The sequence below is a fragment of the Lissotriton helveticus genome, chromosome 3_1 (genome assembly GCF_964261635.1).
Source record: "Lissotriton helveticus chromosome 3_1, aLisHel1.1, whole genome shotgun sequence".
NCBI classification, from domain to species: domain Eukaryota; kingdom Metazoa; phylum Chordata; class Amphibia; order Caudata; family Salamandridae; genus Lissotriton; species Lissotriton helveticus.
The window spans coordinates 689,210,224-689,228,703 of record NC_136061.1 but is presented as its reverse complement, the minus strand read 5'-3'; the positions used below and the strand labels follow the sequence as shown (position 1 = coordinate 689,228,703).

The 18,480-nt window shown below is 42.1% G+C and overlaps 1 protein-coding gene across 2 annotated transcripts in view; it reads left to right on the top strand.

The window, feature by feature from the left end:
* Positions 1–18,480, top strand: part of VPS13C (vacuolar protein sorting 13 homolog C) — a 2,773,485-nt gene that overhangs the window by 277,396 nt on the left and 2,477,609 nt on the right. The window lies entirely within an intron of this gene.

The window sequence follows — 18,480 nt, the reverse complement described above, 5'->3', positions numbered from 1 at the left end:
ATTTGTATTAGCCTTTGTTTGTTATTAACAACGTTAACATTTTCTATTCTCAGTTTGCAGCTTCACTTTGCAGGCAGAATACACATGTTGGTGATTAACATTGAATACAATTCCTTTTTTTAATCTGCAAGGATTGAATAGAAGATGTTGGGCTGTTTTTATTTTATTCTGGTGAGCTGCATAAACTGTGGTGCTTGAGCTGCTTCCATAGAGATGGGCTTGTGAAACGAAATGTTAATCTCTGCAACCAGTGAATTTTGTCCTGGAGGTAAAAAGCGGGAAATAAATTGGTAGAAAGGAAAAGTACATTTTGCTTTTAGCCTTTTTGTACCTCACCCTGAAAATAACATACTTGTTATGTTATGTTAAAAGATTTTATATAGCGTGACTAACACCTGAAGGTTTCTTGGCGCTTGTGCTGAGGGAGCGGAGAAAAAGTGAGGAACAAGACTAATTGTAGGCCTCAGTAAACAGAAAGGTTTTGAGGACGGATCTGAACCTAGTGTAGGGGTAGGACAGCCTTAGAGAAAGGGGGAGGGCGTTCCAGAAAGAAGGAGCTAAAAATGAGAACCTAAGGCCACCGTGTTTCTTCCTCTTGAATCTTGGGACTGACAGTAAAGCCAACTGAGACGAACGAAGGTTGCGTGAGGGGACATATGGGTGAAGGAGGGAAGAAATGAAAGAGGGGCCTCCGCCTGCAAGAGATTTGAAGATTATGCAGCCCAGTTTAAACTTGCAGCGCGCGGTGACCGGAAGCCAATGAAGACTTTTTAAAAGAGGGCGAACATGTTGATGTCTGGGTTGGCGGAAAATGAGACGGGCAGCCTGATTTTGAATCTGCTGAAGTCTCTTGGCTTGGTAGTCAGGAATGCCTACGTAAAGCGCGTTCGCATAGTCAAGTCTTGAAATGACTAGCGCTAACATTCCAGGGTGAGGGCCTTGGTGGTGAGGAGGCGGGAGATTTTTCGAATCTTCCTGAGCTGAAAGTGGCTAGAAGACACTACCGCGCTAATCTGGGGTTTCATTGAGAGATCACTGCTAATGATAACCCCCAGACTTTTAGCTGAATTCACTGGGCAAGGAGGACTGCCCAGACTTGCCGGCCAGAAAGAGGGTTGCCAGGGATTAGAGGGACCCCCGACAAGAACCAGCTCGGTCTTGTCGGGGTTGAGCTTAAATGATATGAGCTCATCCAGTCATTAATGAAACAGAGGGTAGTTTGAAAAGTGGAAATTGATTCATCCGAGGGGTCGATGGTGAAGACCAGTTGAATGTCATCCGCGTAATTAAACGCGGTGACATTCAACCTACGGAGAGAGCGGATCAAGGGAGCCAGGTATAAGTTAAAAAGGAGTGGGGACAAGTAGGAACCCTGCGGGACACCGCAAGTCAGCCCGACCTGGTCTGCTGAGAACTGGGACAGTCTGACTGCTTGTTGGCGGTTAGACAGGAAAGAATGGACCCAGTCAAGAGCGGTGCCCTGGATGCCGGCCTCTCCGACACGGTCGACAAGGATACCATGGTCGACCGTGTCAAAGGCGGCCGACAAATCCAGAAGCACCAGGGCCTGATAGATGTTAGCGTCGGCCCCTCTGCGCAGTTCCTCCATAACAGAGAGTATGACTGCCTCTGTGGAGTGCGCAGGTCTGAACCCAGCCTGCTGGGAGTCCAGAAAACAAGATTCCTCGATAAAAGAGCTGAGGATATGGGTAACGTGTGACTCCAGAACCTTACTGAGGAAAGGGAGGAGAGATATGGGACGAAAGTTGCTCATGATGGAAGGATCTGCCGAGGGTTTCTTTAAAATGGCCACCACCTCTGCCTGCTTAAAAGAGCAAGGGACCTCACCCACGGCAAGAGAGTTGTTCAAAAGGGCCAGGGGGGGTTCGGGGCAGGCAGTGAAGGCTTCACGGAAAACTATAGGGGGGCAGCAGTCGCTGGGTGAACCAGAGGAGACTTTGTATAGGAGGGCAAGAAAGCCTTCCTCCGAGATGGGGGGGATCTGGGTTAAAGTGTGGGAATCTGGTAAGGGACAAAGAACAGCAGGTTGAAGGGGGGCAAGCGAGACTTGAGCGGGGATACTGTTTTTATTCTTAATTATTTTATCGACGAAAAATTGGTTGAGAGAGTCACAAAGTGACTGGGAAGGGAGAGGTGCAATAGTAACTCTTTCAGGATTGGATAACTCCTCAAATATTGAGAAGATGTCCTTGGATTTGTTGCCTGAATCCAGAATTTTATTGGAAAAGTAAAGAGACTTGGCTGAGGATATGGCTAGCTTATACTCTTTAAGCAGAGTGGAAAATGTAGTTTGGTATCAGGAGAATAGCCCCGGCGCCAACGCCGTTCGGCCTGTCGGAGCCCGAGTTTCAGGGCTTTGAGATCCTCAGTGAACCACCTTTGGGCGTCATGGCGGCGCCTGGCTCTGACCAGTTTTAGAGGTGCCACGGAGTTGGAGGCAGAAGTGAGCCAGCAAGTCAAGGCCTGGGCTTGAGATTCAATAGATACAGATGTGCTAAGAAGGGAGGTGAATTTGCTCAGGTCAGCCCTGTTCCAGTTGCGAGCGGAAAAGTTGGTTTCTAAGACATGGATAGCAGGGGAAGGCATGGCTAAAGTGAAAGTGATCATGGAATGGTCTGACCAAAGGCAAGGGAGAACAAGAGGAGTAGAAATGTCCAGACAAGAGGTCCAGACCTGGTCCAAGATGTGGCCCTTGATGTGGGTGGGTGAGAGTATGTGCTGGGTGCATTTCAGGCCCAACATGAGGTCAGAGAAGGCAAAAGAACATGGGGTTTCATGAGCGTCGGAAGGCCAATAGTTAAAGTCACCTAGGACCAAGATGTTAGTGTTATTAATGGCAAGTTGGGAGATGAGGTCGCCGAACTGGGCCGAAAAGCTGGGCATAGGCTGGGGAGGACGATAGACCAGAACACATATAAAGGACGAGCCTGGCTGCTCCAACCTAAGCACCAAGCAGTCGGTCATAGGAATACTAGTAGTGACCACTGGGAAAAATCGAATCGGGTGCCTAATGATGGCTGCAACACCACCGCCTGATTTGCCAGAGGGGCGATTTACCTGAAGTATGTAATAGCCCGGCGGGATTGCAGCCAAAATGTCGGGGGATGAGTCTTCAGTGAGCCAGGTCTCGGTAAGAAATAAAATATCAGGTTGCTCTGACCCCAGGAGATGGAAAATATCCAGCTGATGGCTGACCAGGGAGCGAGTGTTGAGATAAATCACTGATAGTTTGGGTTTACAAGCCCTTACAGATGGAGGGGAGCTAGACCTGGAAACCAGGCCAGCCGGTCTGGAAGCGCCCGAGAGAGGTGTAGTCTCAGGAAAGACCTTTCTAGCCGTAAGCTAACCCAATGAAGCCAGCCTGGATGAGGGGGGGGGGGGCATGAGATCGTGGAAATGAATAAGGGCAGAGCGGGTGTATGTGAGAGGACGGGCAGAATGGCATGCCCTGTGCCCCGGTCGGCCGCGGACAGGCACAGACGGGCTTAACTCAGGCGCAACTCCGGCGCGCCTTCGTCGCGCCTGCTGCGCTCGTCCGCTGCGCTGACACATGAGGACCGTTTAAGTAGGGGAGGATCTCGGGGGGTGTGGCGATGATGTCACTCGCCTGACCAACCCAACCCAAGATGGCGCCCCCAGCCGCTGAGAGCCCGCCGAGATGATCAGCACCCAGCCGGCCGCCGGTGCTCTCTGGGGGTGGAAAGCAGTGTCCTGTTGAGCTTTTAAAGTTCCGGGAAGTTGGTCAGGGCAAAGAAGAATGTTCCAAAGTTAAAACGCGCCTCTGCTATTATTTCAGCAAAGCGCAAGTAAAACCAAAGTGAAATTGTCCAAGTCACATTAATATCATCCGCTGCTTCTTCAGCAACAGGCGTGGACCCCCTGCCACCGGGTCGCCAGCCTGCAATCACTGGAAGGCGGGGAGGACACTCCTAAGTAGGGGAGGATCTCGGGGGGTGTGGCGATGATGTCATTCGCCTGACCAACCCAACCCAAGATGGCGCCCCCGGCCGCTGAGAGCCCGCCGAGACGATCAGCACCCAGCCGGCCGCCGGTGCTCTCTGGGGGTGGAAAGCAGGTAAGTGTCCTGTTGAGCTTTTAAAGTTCCGGGAAGTTGGTCAGGGCAAAGAAGAATGTTCCCAAGTTAAAACGCGCCTCTGCTATTATTTCAGCAAAGCGCAAGTAAAACCAAAGTGAAATTGTCCAAGTCACATTAATATCATCCGCTGCTTCTTCAGCAACAGGCGTGGACCCCCTGCCACCGGGTCGCCAGGGTATGTCTATGCATGTCAAGGTTGTAGGCCATACGTTTATTGGATGATTAGTGCAAAATGTGTTTGGATCTTTGACACTCGCGATGTAGGAGACAAATGTACTTATTGTCACTGAATCTGTCTTCTGTTTGGAAGATCTATGGAGATCCTAAAATATAAGAGCCAGAAACCTCCCATAAATCCCAGGGTAACTTGGGGTAATTCTGCCAGAATGATTAAAACAAAGATTGTCTATTTGAACGCAAACCGAATATTTGGATACATAATCAATGACTTGCTAGGATTTATACATGCAACCTATATTTGTCAGATGCAGAAGTGACCTGGCCAACATCTGTAGTTGCCACCTTCTACAATCAGCGGTACTAGATGTGAATGACTAATGCAGACCCAGCTTGATCGCTGGAAATTCATGTTCCCTGTGTTGTTAAATTTAGTCTATTTTTCCCATGAACGTTAGATGTTTTTATTGACAGTCTGTTAGGTTGAGGTCTAGCTCTTTTCCTAGAATAACTACAGGACAGGACTATTACATCGCCCAAAGGCTGGGTGATAATCAATGTTAAAAAGGGCTGCACTACATTCAAAAGAGCAAAGAGAAAGACTCTTCACCTGTTGTTATCAAACAGTGATTGGCATTGTCAAAAAGAATTGAAGCCGAAATCCAGTGCAGTGATTTGCAAGATGTGAGAATTTTTCTTTGCCCTCACCCATCCTCACTGTCCTTTCTCACTAATTAGATTTATTTGCGGATCCCAATTAGTGACATGCTGAAATAAGTATACTAATATTCTTTTGACAATAGCACTGCCATTTTTGCCTAATCCATTTCAATGCAAATATTGTTGCTCTGGCTTCTTCTAATACAACAGTAAAGAAAATTAAACTACCATGTTTATCATCCAAACCCCGATTTCACATCCATTTGCAGTTTTTCAAAAAATGTTTCCAAACTATGTGAAAGATTCAGGTAAAAACACGTCTTTGAAGTGTGTCTTTTCCTAGAAAATTCACATATTATTTGAAATGTGTACTTTATTTAATTAATGCTTAAGGTCATCTTTTAAGGTAGAAGGTGCAGCACTTGCCCTTCCCCACTCGTCAATGCTCACCTCTTATGAGGCAATCTTTGTCCGACAAGGCAAGCATGTAAGCCGTTTTTTTTCCTGATCCTTGATGCCATCAATATAAGGGTAAACTGCATTTTGGAAAACCCCACCTAAAAGCAGTTTTACCTTTCAAGACATGTTTTGCATGTTCAATAGTCAATGGCGGTGATCCAGTGACAGTGCGTTCTGTTCAAGAACCGTTTTCTGGAAATATTCCTAGTCAGTCACATTTGTGTTTCTTATTTAATTGTTTTCAGTAAAACACATAATTTAATGTTATCGTTTTTTGCAGAACAAATATATTCACAGTTGTTGTTGTTGTTTTTCATTGGGTAATATGATAGTGATAGACCAAGAGAAGGGTAGAGCATAATGCAAGTTCTAAAATTCAGTCTTCTGGATTATTCATATTGAGTCTCAAGAAATGAGACCCAAATGCTGGTATGTGTGCTGTTTTTAACCAGACTGCACTTTACTCTAAGAAAATTGTCCTTTGGTTTTATGTCACAATTCTGGTGTTCTAGAGAGCATAATTTGATTTTTGTCAAAGCCTCCAGAATAGTTTACCTTAAGAGACCTTTGTGGTTTATCCCTCAAGTATTCCAAACCTCATTTTACTACTATGATTTCCTTGCTCCCTTTCTAGAGACGCGACCCTCCTCCAGCTCTCCTTTTACTTATCCCAAGCCTCATCTTGCAACTATGATCTCGCAAATAACACCTTCTAGACTCTTCCTCCTCCATTATCATATTCAATCCAACTAAGAGACTCCCCCGTCCACCGCTCAAATGAACACACATTTTTCCCTATACTAACCCACCACTAATGCTTTTTGGGTTCCAGAGAAGCTTTGTACTTGCCAAAAACCTCTTTGACGCCACATCAGCGGTAGTAAGCACTACATAAATAAAATTACAATTACAATCTACAATTTCAGTAGTTATTTTCACATCTGTCTCCAAAGTCTAGTATGCATGATGAAATGTGATTTGTATGTTCTCCTTCTGCTGAATTCCTGGTGGAGAAAGAATTGAAGTGCAGACTTGCATTGGCACCACAGGCCAATGACACTAATCTAAGCAGTCATATTTTCTAATTGGCATGCTCTATAACTGCAGTTGATTGTTCTGGTGTTGATCTAGTTACAGGTCTTCTTCGCTGGGAATGTTTGGGTGTAATGGCTGTAGCGAGGAACGTGCTTCATTGGCTCGACTGAACAAACAATCTTAAAAGCAAATAATATAATTGAGACCAAAACATTTTTTAATTTAGCCCAGAATTTAAGAACGATTGATGAATAGTTGTGCTACCTTTTCTTTTAAAACTACTGTAAGCTTTTGTTATAAGAAAATCGGTGTTGACTCAGCCATGAAGATAAAGCTCTCCCCGGTTCAAGTCTGCAAATTACCAAATAATGAGTTAACCTGTTGTCCTTACTGTTAGCAGTGCAATGAGCAAAATATATACTGTCCGTTGATAATAAAGTGCAAACAGAGGTAAGCAGGTAACAAACGTGCAGTGTCATTGATTCTGCAAATTGTTAGTTTGTGGGCTTACTTTTTCCATAAACAACTGTAAATTGACAGCTTTTATGAATTCTGCTTTTTACACTTTTGCTATCATGGATGAAGGCTTACATCCTGCGGACTGCTATAATCTGGAGAGCTTTGTTTACAAAGAAAGCTCACCTGGTGCGTATGAATGGTTATTCCAATGTTCTCTATTTTAATCATTTTCCCACTTGTTTTAAACTACTTTTCATATGACATGCAAAGAAAACCATTTACAATTACATTGACTTGTTCCATAGAGCCCTCTATTCACTCATTGTAAGCATCTTACATGTTGGTTGTCTATTTGGTAACCTGTTGCATTGCAAAAATGTTGGCATCTGTTTCTACATTTGTTGAACATGTGATCATAATGATCTCATTCCTCCTCCCATGGCGATTACATTCATTTTATTCTTCTCAACTGGGATACGAAAATTGTGAATTTGGCTAGGCCTCAATATTAAAATTTCTTCAGCATGACAGTGTTCTGCAGTTAGTTATAGTTTCAGTTTCCAATACCCAATCTGTGCTGGTACCTTTCTATCAATATGGAAAGTTGAGTGCAACTGGGTAATTGAGCTTTACTTTCATATCAGCTTCTCAACATTTATAACATTGTGTTATTAGGTCATTCTGCTTCTTCTTTAGAAATGTATCTCACCTGTAATACATGCCTCTCTTGGAGCTGTTCACGTTATCTGCATCTAGGGTCCCTGGTTAGGTTGTCATATGCTGAACTTGTCTTACTCCCAAATGAGGAATCCTCCATTAGTGCGATACTGATTTTGACAGAATTGCATTGTGTTCTCTGCAACGGCATAGTTCATATATGTTGGTTTCAAAACACTGGACTGATTAACTTAGGGAATGACGTATAAATATACTCCTACAACTAGGTGTCAATTCACACAAGTGTATACTTGCTTCTCCCTCCTCCCACCCACCTCGTGAATTTATGGACGTAAAGTTACTGCACGTAAAATTAACTCATTAAACATGTATATGATAATTAATTAAAATATTTACTTCATATATAAATATTTCTAAATGATTTTATGAAATCCCACCCATAATAAGATTTGCATTTTTAATATCTATTACATTTTAAGTTTTATGTGTGTGTGTGTATATATGTATATATATATATATATATATATATATATATATATATATATATATATATTTTTTTTTTTAATTATTTTAAATTTTTTAACAAAAGTTTATTTCATTGTCTTTAAATTTAAATTTATGCACAATGAAAACCCTATTGTACCGGTTCTTTATTTAATACCTAAAGTGCATAAATGTGTGTCTCCTATTCCTGGCAGGCCTATTATTTCCGCTATAGGGGGTGCAGCGGAACAGGTGGACCAATACGTAGACTTTTTTCTACAAAATCATGTTAAAACCCTGCCCAGTTACATCAAGGACACTGGTGATTTCCTGGGAAAAATTAAGAATATCCAATGGTCAGACGGAATGTATTTAATCTCACTAGACATTGAGTCTTTGTACACCAGTATAGACCACCAGGCAGGTTTGTTGGCTGTAAAATTCTTTTTGGACCAAAGACCGTGCGAATTCTATCAGCACAATAAGGCTCTAATTAATCTGATAAGTTGGTGTCTCAACAACAATTTCTTTCTATTTGGAAAGGAGTTGTTTAAACAACCAAGGGGCGTGGCCATGGGAGCCTGCTTCTCCCCCAGCTATGCATGCTTGCATCTTGGCTGGTGGGAGGAGCAGGTCCTCAAGATGGACTATTCTTCCATTTTTAAAGAAAACATCAAACATTACTATAGGTATATTGATGATATTTTCATCGTGTGGCAAGGCAGTAAAGAGAAAGCATTGGAATTCATTCAAAACATCAACATAAATAATTTGAATCTCCACTTTACCCACCACATAGACAGTTCCAGCTTGGAATTCCTGGATGTCAAGCTATACATAGTTGATGGAAGAGTGGAAAGTACCCTGTTCAGAAAATCCACTGCTGGCAATGTCACGCTCCATGCCTCGAGTGCCCATCCCAGGCACCTGATTGCGAGCATCCCTTATGGGGAGCTACTACGCCTGAAAAGGATATGTAGCACGGAGGTTGAATTCAACACTTGTGCTGCAGAATCCATGCGACGCATGAAGGCAAGAGGCTATTCTGATAAAATCTTGACAACAGCTCTGTCTAAAACGTCTTTAAGATCGAGAGCCAGTCTTCTTCCAGCCCCTTTAGAGGAAGAGCCTGTCCCGCATGATTCATCTGATTCACCAGCAATCTCCGGGTCAGTTGAAACTGATCAATGTCCTAGACTAATCACAGCCTACAGTGAAAATGAACGTAAAATTAGATCTATCATAAATAAGAATTGGGCAATAGTATTAACTGACCCCGTTCTTAGGATGAATTTGCCATCTAGCCCCACTATAACATTCAGTAGAGCAAGAAACATGGGAGCTGTGTTAGATCCCACAAGTCCCGAAGTAAGAAGTAAACCTAATTGGTTGAAACCCAAAGATGGTTTCTATAAATGCTCCACATGTCGTGCGTGCAAGTTTGGGGTAAACACAACAGAATACCATACTCCATTCAGTCCTATACCACACAAGATATTGGGAAACTTTAACTGTAAAACTGAATTCGCAGTTTACGTTCTCACTTGTACCTGTGGACTCAATTACATCGGTAGCACCAAGCTGCAGGTTCATGAGAGAATCCTTCAGCATTTACGTGCCATTCTGCATAGTGATCCCAATTACCCAGTGGCACGCCACTTTAAACAAGTACATGGAAACAATTTATCTTGTCTCAAATATTATGTGGTATCTTCCGTCCCTAAACCACGCAGAGGAGGGAATAGAGAGGCTTTGCTTAGGAGACTAGAAACTAAATTTATTCTTAACTTCGACAGCAAATGCCCAAATGGACTGAATAACACCGAAGATATGTATACGTGCTTGTAATTTATGTATTCTGACTGTTTTCCCTAAGCTGAGTGAAATATACCTTATATCCCAGAATTTGTTGCTGGTCTTGATGCAGATACCCTATTTTTTCATTATGTTTATATTGTTAACTCGAGGTATAGATGAGAATATTTGGTAGTTTCTGATATATGATTTATGACGGCTGTCAATTTCTTATCACACTTATTCACACCTTGGCTGAGACATTAGATCAGATGTAGGGCATCATTGGTATGAGAGAAGTGGTCTCCTTGAACATGGTCTGAGGTTACAAGATACTGACTCCCAAAAGTAAGCTGATGCCATCTATTCACATATCTTCTTTGTGTCATGTCCCAGCCTTGGTTTGGTTACAAGATGCATTTTTATCTCGTAACCATTTTATCTATGCACGAAATAACACATCATTTGCACATGGTACATTGTACATTTGCAAGGAAAAATTATAAATATTGCTGCTATGCTCTGCATTCCATTCGCACATTCTTTTTAACCAGAGTCACGAATCAGCGAGTAATTATATGCATTTATGCAGCTATGTTGAATTGTATTATTGCACTTTATACGTGTATATGGATTTATCCAGAAATTCTAATTTGCCAATTGGACTTCATTTTTGAAATTAGATTGTGGTTTCAAAAAATGTTTTCTTGACGCTAGTTTATAACAAAGTAAGTTTCCGTTTTATTTAACTATATAATCGGAAATGTTATCTAAGGTCATGATAATATGTCTAAATGGCATAATGAATGTAATACATTAGCAATATTCCATCGAGTGTATTTAAATCATGCAGTCTGTTTGCTATTTTTATTACTAACTTGCTGAACATGTGACCTGAGTGGGAAGGGCATATCATTTAAAATGGCTTCAATCATTTACAGCCTTTATGTGATCAAGGGCGCCTGAGCCCGAAACGCGTCATCTGTTGACTGCTGCTGAAGGTTGAAATAAAACATCTTGCCTGACAAAGAAGTGGTTCGCTTCTCCTTCTTCGCCGCCGAGGCTTTGGTGGAAGTGGATGGAGTTATTTGCTTGCGATATATATATATATATATATATATTTTTTTTTTATTTTTATTATTTTACATTTTTTAACAAAAGTTTATTTCATTGTCTTTTTTAAAATGAGTTTATTTCATTTTACATAATATAATATTTTTCACTATTTATATTTTTAACATTTAACTATGTTTATATCTGAGTAATTAACATATTCCTCCTGTCTAGAAAAGACGAAACTGATACACCAGTATTGAGGAGTTTGCATTTATTTCAAATTACACATTCCAGCAACAGCCTTTGTCAATATAAATAGTGTAAATTTTGAAAGTTTAAATAATTGTATTTACTTATCTTTTGTAACTTGCAAAGGTTTTTTAAATCAAGCAATAACGTGTTTTTTTTTTTTTTTGCTTACTTAACTATATCGTGTAAGGAGCGTTACATTAAGTCCCTGCCACCAGGGAGTTCCACTTTCTGGGAGTGTATTGAAGTACCTGTGAATGGCCATATTTGGTGCATGACATAATCCAAGACTAAGCTGGAGTATATTTACTACAGTATTGTCGCAGTTAGGATTGGATTAACTGTAGAAGTGTAGCTTGTGAATACCAATAGATGTACTATTTGTGGGTCAGTGTTTGTAGTAGTCCTTAGCTTCTTAAACCCCTTCCTTACTTTTCCGTAAAACCCTTCGATTTTGTTGTATTTTTCATTTTCCCACCATTTGCCCTTGTCTCGTCCACATTTTCTACTAAAGAGCAGGAACCTCTGACATTATGTTGGAGATATCAATACAAATAAGGTAGGAGAGGAAAAGGTTCCTGCCTATATGCTAGTGAATAACAACCTCAAAAAAAACAATTATAATCTTTAGCCGCCACTGAAAAATACAATTTAAGGGCATTGTGAAAGCAGGTAAATGTTTTTCATAAAAACCAGGTAAATAATAATTTCCAGGCAAAGCCAGCTTTAGTGCTGTTGGCGCCCGGTGCGTCAATCTTTGACGCTCTCTCCCAAACCCCCCCCCCCCTCCAGCTCCTTTAAATCCCTCAATACCACACTCCACCAGTGCCCCTCATCTCTCCTAAGGCCTTCTCTCACATGCATTTAATTTGTGTTCATTTTACAGCGCTCTTCATACCAGTGTAGGCTGTCAGAGCACTGCACATCACATACAGATTATACAGAACCAATGATTCATACATGTATAAATCAGTCTATAGGAAATGTTACATACGATAATGAGGATTACAAGGTGTAGGAGTCATATTTCACAGATCCTGGTATGCTGTATATTTTAAGAGCGCTTGGGTAAAACTCTAAATTTAAAATGTAGTACAGTGGTTAACTTTACTAGTAAGAATGTATTTCTACCAAATTGAAAACTTTTTAGCACAACTAGGATAATGAAATACTGGGGAAAAACATAATGTTATAACTTATACCAAGCAGTGTGCATGCAACTCTCTGACAGTTCATTGGTCATTTTGCTATATTATGTTTGTAACTTATGAACTGCAAGTAACAAAAGAATCTGTCACAAAAGCAGTAACCTATTGAGCGTTCCACATAAAATACTGTTGGGTGATTTGCCTGGTGCATATTCTTTGCAGCAGGCATCTTTAACGCCTGCACTAATTTAGCCTGATAATTGCCACTACATAAAACTCCGCACTCTCCAGCAGGAACATTAATCACCAGAGTTATTACGACATTTTTATTGTTGCTTGAAAACCGTTGGACATACATGGAGCTCTGCTGTGGGTGCATTTTAAATCCCTGTTATTTCTGAACATGGAACCCCTGAGGTCAGTACCAGGTGTGGCTGCACCGGTCGCACCGCCCTAGTGCCTGCCCTGTTTCCAGGTGCTGCATTGAGGACCGTTCCTGAGATTAGGAGTGGGTGAACGTGTCCAGCAGGACACTACACTGGGGACTCAGAAAGAACAGCCTTAGCGTGTTTCTCATTTGATCAGTGGTGTCTCTGGTAATACATTTATTTGGGAAGCTCAAAGGACTCCTGAAAGACTTTGCATTCAATAGTTTGATGTTGAAACTTTTTTTGCTCAGTGGCAGGCACGTGCAGGCAGCTGTGGGTGCCTGACACAATCATATCCTCACAGGCAAAAAAATCGTCCAAATTGCCAGGTGTGGACTTGCTGTAGTTTGGACACTTTATAGCCTCATAAGTCCTAGATGATGACAGTAGAAGTTGTCCAATCGGGAGAGTATCCCCAAGGGTTCCACACTAGGAGGAGATGAGAGGTTCTTTCTTAAAAATACAAGCAATGGAAACCGGAGCATCAGGCGTTGTTAATTTGTGCCTAGAGTTCTAGCACTTTTGCTTTATATACAGTTTATAAACCTTCGCTCACGCACCTCTACCAGAGTGCATTATCCCAGCAGTAATTGTTGCATATTATCAACAGCCCTGCCTTTTTGTAATTCAGATTGAGGAAGTTATGCCCCATTGTTCGATGACAGTCAAGCAACTGAGAAAAAATTGCAATTTTCCCTCAAAGTGAAGCTAATAAACCTGCCCTATAGCCGTTCTTTCCCAGTATTGAATCTTTCATAGATTCACATGCTTGAATCTTCCCTGTCGTAATGGTGGGAACTCCACGGTATTTAAAACAAGCAATACAATTTCAGTACATTAAAAGACGTAGAGAAAGCTAGTGACATTTTTAACCAATTCAAATGGTTTTAATAGATCCAAGCATCGGCCAATCAGAGGCAGGACCCTGGACCACTTCTCCCCTGCCGGGTCAGCATACTTCAGATTTCTAACCGCATATCGTGTGTGAGGGAGTTTCTCTGAGCTCTGCGTGAACTTTGTGTGAAAAACTGAACTATAAGTGGGATTATACCTGACCAAATTGACAGCATGTCCAGCAACCCGTAAATATTCTCTACTGATGAGGAAGGAATACCAAAACACTGGTGCCTAGAGATATGATTTCGAAAAATGTCTTTAGCTGAAAAATAATATGAACTGTGTGTATAAAACTGAAATACTACTACCAAGATTCTATGGGATAATGGCACTGTTACATTGCACTCCTACCCACTTTCACAAGCATTTAACATTGGACTGTTACAGCTCTAAGGTACTGCGCTATACCCTCAATATGGCAGAGGGATCTAAGAAAAGGTTGTTTTAGGCAAGCAGGTCTTGTGGAAAAGCAAGGCTATTTTCTGAAGAGCCCCTTAAGAACTGCCTATACTGTTTGAATCCTAACCATAAACCAAAGGATTGTAAACACTGCAGAACCTTTTCTGCCAAAACTCTTAAGGGCAGGGATGCCAGGTTACTGCTTTGGCTCCAAAAGTAAAGGCCAGATCAGAATCGGGTTTGGTTGAGGAGGAGGGTTCAAGTCGTTCGCTAGCTGAACGAAAGCCCAAAAATGAGGGCTAATATTTGATAAGGCAGCCGGGTTATGGAGGATTGCACTGACAGGTCAAGTTACAAAGATACCAAAATATTGCCCACCTCAGATGGCCAGCTTCCACTTGACCACAAAGTTAAACATTCATTCAAGGCATATGAGAGGCAATATATATACAAAGTAAATCACAAAATCTGTTTTTTTTTTTGCAAAGGGAAGAGTCCACGTTGCCGTATGTAGCCTTATTGTGTCTTTAATACATATGTGCTTGGTTTTCATAGATGGACAGCCAACACGTAATTACTCCTTCCTGCCAGGACAAAACGCCACAGGACAGAGCCCGCATTTGAAAGAATTAAACACAAACACTTTTTGCCTCTGACACAGACCCATACGACAGGGACAGAGACCTGAGGCCTCTCACCAATGGACCATTAGTCCTCCTCAAACAAAGAGGTTAATTCCTCATTACCTACGTCCCGACGCGGACATGAAAACATGCAGATCTAAGTAGTCTCCCCTAGCGAGATTAGCGCACTCTCGAATCGCCCTGAAGAAGCCCATGTTTGGGCGAAATGCGTTCTGTCCATCTATGAAAGCCAATCACATCTGTATTAAAGACACGCTAAGGCTACATACAGCAACGTGGACTATTATCTTTTGATAAAAACGCAGATTTTGTGATTTACTTTGTATACATATTGCCTCTCATACCCCTTGAATGAACCCAAAAATGGGGATCTACCTCCGATCTAAAGACTCTAAAAAACTGAGGCTGTTGAAAAATCATCAAAATCTGAAAATCGAGCCTCTAAAAAATAAAATAAATAAAAAGTCAATTTCCTCTTCTGTGCCTGTCACTCCTCATAAAAAATTAGACCGTTGACGAAAATGAGACAGTCGACGGACCTGTCATCGAGGGCAGTGACCATTACTTCGTCGACAGCTGTCTTCATGACAGTGTTGATTATGGTCACTAAGACCTTGACAGCTTCTTTGACAAAGGGCGTGGTGATGACCACCCCCACCTCCTCAACAAACAAATTGACAGCCGTACCATCGCTGACCTCGTTGCCGACCATTCCGTTGATGACTGTTTTCAAGTCACTGTTGACCAGACCATTGTCGGTGACTGATGCTATTATGAAGGCTAGCTCCTCATTGATGAGACACAAAAAAGCAGCATTTTTTTGTTGAGAATGTCTCTGCTCCACTAAAGCCAGATTTGGTGTTGTCCAGTAAGGTATCCACCTCTTCGATTGGCCAACCTTTAGAGAAATCAGGACTTGAAGGGCTTTTTGGTCCTGCTACAGCCCTTCAAAACTAAGGGTAATGAGTCAGGACACTGATGATGAGTACGATCCTGTCAATCCTGGAATGCTGTTCCTGTGTATGAGCTGTGTAAACACCTTCACCCAGAGAAACTTTTGTTCCCATCCTCTGCGAGCGATCTCTTTTACCTAAGGAGATCAGAATCTAGTCTAGGGTGGCTGACTGGTCGATACCAGTCATTCAACACACTAGTGGTTGGTAGGTTTTCAGGGGGTACCTCTAAGATGCCCCCAGGGTGTATTTCTTTATAAATCCATCCCTGGCATCAGTGTGGATTTATTAAGATAAGATGTTTGGTACCAAACATCTGGGGTTATAGTGAAGCCATCATGCAGTTGGGGGAACTCGTTATCACGAGTGTCCAGCCCATATACTCGGTAGGGCTTCCCTGTGTACTTGTAATATGTAGAAGGGAACCTAGATATCACAGGGACACACACTCACACAGATAGGCCCACACGTGGGTATAGTGCACCCTGCCTTAGGGCTGTAAGACCTGCTGTAGGGTTGATTAAGTTATACCACATGTAGTTCTTTGCAGGCATGGCACAATGCGTGCCAATGTCAACTCTTCACTTTTTCTCTGCACCAAGACACGCAGGCTTAAATAACAGTTTGCAGGGGCTTGGCGAGGGGTCCCTTAGGGAGGCACAATTTGTGCTACAGACCTTAGGAGCTCTCTTTAGACAAAATGTCCTAGGGGCTCTCTTTAGACTCCATGTAAGGGACTTGCATGGAGTCTAAATTAGAGCCATTAGTGGGACAATGCTACAGTTTTAGGGAAATAAAACTGCATCGGATACCAGGCAAAAAGTGGGGGCTAACTATGTCCAAAGGGGCACTTTCCTACACCCACGTTTCATGAAGCTGAAGACTTCGACTATCTTGCTATAGGACTTGGGGCCTTTTGAATGGGAGCTACTGAAAAAATGGGTAGGGTTGCCGTTGGCAATTTTAACACCCATATGTTAAGGACGAGTTAGGAGTCACTCTGCCCACTAGCTGGTGCCATGCATTAATGTGGCACGCCGAGGCACCTCCTCAGAAGACTTTTTGGACCTGTCGAAGAGAAGAAGAAGGACCATACCCGCTGTTTGAGACCTGTGAGCAGACCTGATGTGCTGAATTCGCTCCCACTTATACCAAGGAGAAAGAAAGGGGCTCCAAGGGTCAGTTGACCGACCTCCTCATTTGCTCCAGGAACATAAAAAGCTACAAAAGCTGTTTTCCTGAAGTGCCCCGCTGACCAGTAGTAACTGGTCCTCAACTGGACTCTACTGTTGGCCTCTGCCTTGACACCCGGAGAAGTCTCAAAGTGCCTCCCCTGTCCTGGCTGCATTAGAAGTGTACCCCTGTGGCTGTTTGGGCTCCAGAAGAAAGTTTTGAAACTGTTTTCTCTAGAGCTTCAGTACGACCTGCTGGAAAAAGTATCTGACTAGACAGTTTTCAGGTTCATCTCTCTCAAAGGTCTCAGTACAGCTGAAAAAATACCTAAGTCCTATTCAGTTTTGGGCCCTACAACATTTTCAGTGAGAAAGCACCAGTAGGATCAGCCTGCTTCAGGTGTCCGGTCTTTGGTTCCATGGTGGTAGCTACAATTTCAGCAGCAGCTCACACAGAGAGGATTTTTCTTCTCAAAAAGTGAGAAAGTCCCATTCTACATTTGGGCATTGAAGACATTTTTCGAATTGGGACTTCAAAACTTTTTTGACTTTTTCATTTTCAAATTTTATCTGGGCCCAATCGACTTGTATCCAACTCGCCCTCCATCTCGGTCATCCTGTGATTGCATCTTGTTCCTCGGTTACCACGTCTATTGATTTACAATGGGCAATTCTTTTTGTTTGGTACAATTACCACTTACATTTTTTAACTGAATATCTCCTGTTCCTTGTGGTGTCATTTTGCTTATTAAATGATTATCTCCTTTTATAAATTGGGATGTTTGTGTTGTGTCTGACTTAAAAAAAATATTTTACCGTTTTCGTACTTCTGAATGCTTTAAATATTTTAATTAAGTCTGTCTGCTCTCTGGTGTAGCTGCCAGAGCTTGAGCTCAGATTTAAATAGATTTTAGCCAGGTATAGTTGGTTCCAATGGCCCACAAATAGCATTTAATTTACAGGCCCTGAGTACATGCAATGCCACTTTACTAGGGACTTAAAGGTAAACTAAATGCACCAGTTGGGTGTTAAAATTAAACCAACTGAAAAGTTCGACAGGGCATAAAGAAATCTATTGAAACAACCCCCAGTGTGGTCTACTGAGAAGCTTTAATCAATTTATGTTCATTCATGATTCCTTTGTTGACCATATTTGGGCTGTCGAGAACTGGCCACAGTGAGCTTCTCATCTCCATTGTTTTCCAACAGACTGTATGACAAGATCTGTGGATGTAGGGAAGATGATGCACCCATTTCATGCATCCAAATGACCTAACTAACCAAGCTGTTTCTCCTCATGTTTTGAGGTTGAAAGGAAACCAGTACATTTAGGACCACCCAAATGTATTGTTTTCAAGTGCTGAAAAATTAGCTTCTCTCAGCTCCTTTTTGATCAGTGTCAACTTGGGTAAAGAAAGTTTCATTGTTTCTGCTTAGGTCTTGGAAGAGCTGACTAGCTACTTGAATTTGAGAGCCCAATGGTACCAAATCCGTGGCTAAGAAAAACATATTATCCACATATATAAACATCTCAAGTCCATATACCCCAAGTGTCACAACCAGGAGTTATAGAAGCATGGTGAAACACCAGTGAGTCAAAGATCGCCTAGAAGGAAGGGAGGTTAACCTCTATGATTGATCTTGCCAATTGAACTAAATAAATTTCCTGTGA